A 5230-nucleotide genomic window follows, 5' to 3' on the forward strand; every position below is an offset into this window, starting at 1 on the left:
TATATATATAGGTATGTATATATATATGTATGTACGGATGTATGTATGTATGTATGTATGTATATAATAATTATAATAATAATAATAACAATTAACGGTTTATTGAAAGAGCTTGGCAGCCAGAAGGCTGAAAATATACAGTTACATATTTGGGGAATGTACATGAGTTACAAATAATATAATATGTGACATAAGTGATACAAATAAGATATATAATAACTAGATGGGGAAAAGCTCAAAACCACAGTGTGCTTCCATAGTGACAGTAAGAAGTAGTGTTTACTGGGAGGAATACATTGGTTTATTATGCTATTGATATATACCGGTTGACTGGGCTGTTCTTAGTGAGAAGGATTGAAGGTTCGTGCACGGGCGTGGCTGATGCGGTTGTGGTAGTCGACGGCACTCGGACAAGGACCCTGGTGTAGTAGGAGCCGGTGTCGAGGATGGTAGAAGCCTACCAAATTTGCAGATGAGGTCGTGATGGTCAGTGAGAGTCGAAAGCGGTCAAAGTGGTGTTGAGCGCTTCTTGACATGTGAGTAGGGAAGGGGAGAGAATAATCTTGCATGCCCTTTTTTGCACTTTTTTCTAGGTGTTTACGTTGTGGCATTTAGGAGAAGACCAGGTGGGGGAGGCATAGGTGAGTCAGAAGTATGAATGTTGTGTAAACACTGAGGAGCCTGGGCAGGAACCTTGAGGGACTTTAGTCGGCGGAGGAGGTGGAGACGGAACTGAGATTTTATACAACTTCACTGACGTGTGGTTTCCAATTCTAATTTGTTGTCTATGGTGACGCCGAGGCTTTCTGTGAATCTACAACCTGGAGTGTGTTCGGACCCAGAGCAATAGAAGGAGGTGGGACAATGTCGGAGGAGAGGTTGATGTGTGCTAACCATGGTCTTGGTATGGTTGATGCAGACATGGTTGTTGGTGGCCCAGTTTTTGAGAGATCGACTGTTCAACAAATCCTGGCGGTATATAGTTGGGGAGCAGAATTGTTGACGCTGATCCCAATGGTGGAGTCGTCGACATATTTCCAGCGAGCAGGGGTTTCTCTAGGCATCATTGATGAGCATAAGGAAGCAGAGGGTCCGCAATCTTGGTGCCTTGGGGACGCCACAGGTGAGTGACTGAAAGGTGGAGACAGCCCCGGAAGCGTACAGCTTTGGCGTCGGTCACTGAGGAAGCCCGTAAGCCATGGTATAAGACTTCTCCGAAGCCCGAGGTCAATAGCTTTGTTGATGATTATATTGTGGTCGACTAGGTCGAATGCTTTTAGTGAAATCAATGGCTATACAGCTGATGAGACGTTTTTTCGTTTCTCGAGATGGCGGTATATGTAATCGAGAAAGCTGACAAGACAGTGAGTGGTGGAGGAAGTTTTCATGTTGCCACCAGTTGAGGGTCTACGACTCCTGCAATATCAGCATAAGCTTCCAGTCGAACACAAAACTTTCTGCCAGATTAGCTGGGCATTAGTGATTGCAATAGGTCGTAGCTGATTTAAGGATTGTGGGCTGCTGACTTGGGCACTGGTGATACATAAGAGGTCTTCCAGTCAGCTGGGCATCTGGCTTGACTGAGAGAAGCATTGATGATGGAGCAGAGGGTTTAAGCTCCGGGAGAGAACTCCTGAAGAGTTTCATTGGTAAGTCAATGGGGGTGGTAGAGCGTTTAATTTTAGTTTGTCCAGGCGTTTTGCTACTTCCAAATTCTTTCTACTGTCAGTGGAAGGGGCCAGTAGGTAAGCAGGGAGAGTGGTTGTGCTTGCCGTGGAGCCAGTCTGGCATAGTAGCGCAAATGGTTGATGGTTTGCTCAGCTGCGCCGCCAACATTATTAGTGAGATGGCCTAAGGAAGGGAGGGGGTGTCTTATTGCTTTAGTCCACAGAGTTCTGTTTACTATGCCCATTGACTGATGCTGGCCTGCTTCCAGGTGTTGTAATTTGCTGGGTAGTGGACCTTTTGCAGTGCGTATTTCGGGTGGATGACTCGGCTGCGAAGTGACCTGTAGCAGATGTGGTCATTGAGATGAAAGGCCTCTACCCTCTGTTGCATAAGCTTCTGATCCGGAGGTGTGATCCAGGCAAGCCGCTGGGTGAGATCTGACGGATTGTGAAGAAGTGGTGGTGAGCCCAGGTGGTGTTGTATAATTTTATCCATTTGGTTTCCATGTCATCCACGCCAGCACTTCAGTCCAGGATGGTGAACTATCCACTGCCCGAAGAGGCGAGGCACAACTAGAGTCAGTAATCTGCCCAGGTCTTGATGTAGGGTCTCTGTACTTGATATGTATGTATGTATGTGTGACCACAAACAAGACCCACAGAAAAGTTAAGACTATTGAGCACAAACTATGATAAATTCTCTTCAATAACTAAATCGTGAGAGAGAGAGAGAGAGAAATGGGGGATCTCACTCCGTCACAACACCCCTTTCTCCATCTCTCTCTCTTTCTTTTCACCTTATTTACAACTCCTTATCTCTTCTTTCAATCTTATCAATCTTTTTTTCTCTTTTTCTCTACCTACCAAATCATATTCTTTCTCTCCCTCTCCCTTCATTCTTTTTCTCTCTCCTGTCATTCTCTGCCTTTTATCGTCCCCGTCTCTCTGTTTGTTTTTTCTTGCTGCTTCTCCCTTATCTATTTTTGCTTTGTCTTCCATTCTTCTTCTTCTCCACTCAGTTTAGTAATACATACATACATACATACATACATACATACATACATACACAACCAGAGACCGGTCAAGAAGGTCAATTCCTGAAAGTTTTTGGAGCTGAAGATAAAGTTTTGACCCAATAACAGCACATTGGGTCACCTTTATGACCTCTTGACAGTGGTGGGTCAAGAGAGGTCACCTTTATGACCTCTTGAAAGTAGTGGGTCAAGAAAGGTCACCTTTATGACCTCTTGACATTGGTGGGTCAAGAGAGGTCACCTTAAGACCTCTTGACATTGGTGAGTCAAGTGAGGTCACCTTTAAAACCTCTTGACAGGGTCAAGAGAGTCACCCTTAAAACATCTTGACTGGTGGGTCAAGAGAGGTCCCCTTTAAGACCTCTTGACAGTGGTGGGTCAAGAGGTCACCTTAAGACTTCTTGACAGTGGTGGGTCAAGAGAGGTCACCTTATGACCTCTTAACAGGGTCAAGAGAGGTCACCTTTAAGACCTCTTGACAGTGGTGGGGTCAAGAGAGGTCACCTTTAAGACCTCTTGACAGTGGTGGGTCAAGAGGTTACCTTTATGACCTCTTGACAGTGGTGGGTCAAGGGAGGTCACCTTTAAGACCCTTGATGGTGGGTCAAGAGAGGCTACCTAATGACCTCTTGACAGTGGTGGGTCAAGGAGGTCACCTTTAAGACCCCTTGACAGTGGTGTGGGTCAAGAGAGGTTACCTTATGACCTCTGACAGTGGTGGGTCAAGAGAGGTTACCTTTATGACCTCTTGACAGTGGTGGGTCAAGGGAGGTCACCTTTAAGACCCCTTGACATGGTGGGGTCAAGATACCTTAATGACCTCTTGACATGGTGGGTCAAGAGAGGTCACCTTATGACCTCTTGACATTGGTGGGTCAAGAGAGGTCACCTTTATGACCTCTTGACAGTGGTGGGTCAAGAGGTCACCTTTATGACCTCTTGACAGTGGTGGGTCAAGAGAAGTCACCTTTAAGACCCATTGACAGTGGTGGGTCAAGAGAGGTCACCTTTAAGACCTCTTGACAGTGGTGGGGTCAAGAGAGGTCACCTTAAGACCTCTTGACATTGGTGGGTCAAGAGAGGTCACCTTATGACCTCTTGACAGTGGTGGGTCAAGACAGGTCACCTTAGACTCCTTGACAGGTAGGTCAAGAGAGGTCACCTTTATGACCTCTTGACAGTGGTGGGTCAAGACAGGTCACCTTTAAGACCTCTTGACATTGGTGGGTCAAGAGAGTCTCCCTTAAGACCTCTTGACATTGGTGGTCAAGAGAGGTCACTTAAAACCTCTTGACATTGGTGGGTCAAGAGAGGTCACCTTAAAAACATCTTGACTGGTGGGTCAAGAGTCACCTTAAGACCTCTTGACAGTGGTGGGTCAAGACAGGTCACCTTATGACCTCTTGACAGTGGTAGGTCAAGAGAGGTCACCTATGACCTCTTGACAGTGGTGGGTCAAGACAGGTCACCTTTAAGACCCTTGACAGTGGTGGGTCAAGAGAGGCTACCTTTATGACCTCTTGACAGTGGTGGGTCAAGACAGGTCACCTTAAGACCCCTGACAGTGGTGGGTCAAGAGAGGTCACCTTTATGACCTCTGACAGTGGTGGGTCAAGGAGGTCACCTTTAAGACCCCTTGACAGTGGTGGGTCAAGAGAGGTTACCTTTATGACCTCTGACAGTGGTGGGTCAAGAGAGGTCACCTTTAAGACCTCTTGACAGTGGTGGGTCAAGTGAGGTCACCTTTAAGACTTCTTGACAGTGGTGGGTCAAGAGAGGTCACCTTTAAGACCCATTGACAGTGGTGGGTCAAGAGAGGTCACCTTTAAGACCCCTTGACAGTGGTGGGTCAAGAGAGGTCACCTATATGACCTCGTGAAACTGTCAAGAGGGTCAGCCAGGCCCAGGGACTTGAGGCGGTAACTCATAGGATTACCGAGTGTGTTAAGATGACTGTAGGATGGCGGGGCGGCCCTGTGAGCGAGAGATGAGAGAAACATGGGATGAGACGGGACAGGTATAGTCCTTATAACTGAATTTAGAAGCCATTTTAAAGAGCAATTAGGCCTATGAATAGATTGAGGAAGACTTAGGGAGAGGTACAGTCAGTCAATGATGCACCGACCCCACCTTAGGTCTCGCGCTAGAAATTTTACCTGGCAATACTTGGTAAAGGAAGGCTGTATGTAGAGGTGATTGTGATTGGTGGATCTGTTTTTGGCTGCATCACTGTTATTTAAGGTCATGAGAAGTTTCCAAATGTTCGTATATTTTGTTAAATAATGAAGAAAATTTGATGTGAGATCTTGTGGCAGCTGTGGTTTTAGTTGAGTTGCCAATTCATTAATATAATTTTCTTCATTATTTAACCATGTTGATATCGTTATTATTATCCACTCTACATCTGTATTTTCCTGGCTAAATAAACTGTTTCATTATTGAACTAAGACCATAGTGAAGAGGGAAGATTTTAAACTGGTGTCCTGTACAGTGTTAAAGTTGTAGGTCAAGAAGGATAAAGTAGGCCTA

The sequence above is a fragment of the Homarus americanus genome, unplaced genomic scaffold (assembly GCF_018991925.1).
Source record: "Homarus americanus isolate GMGI-L3 unplaced genomic scaffold, GMGI_Hamer_2.0 scaffold56241, whole genome shotgun sequence".
Classification (NCBI taxonomy): Eukaryota; Metazoa; Arthropoda; class Malacostraca; order Decapoda; family Nephropidae; genus Homarus; species Homarus americanus.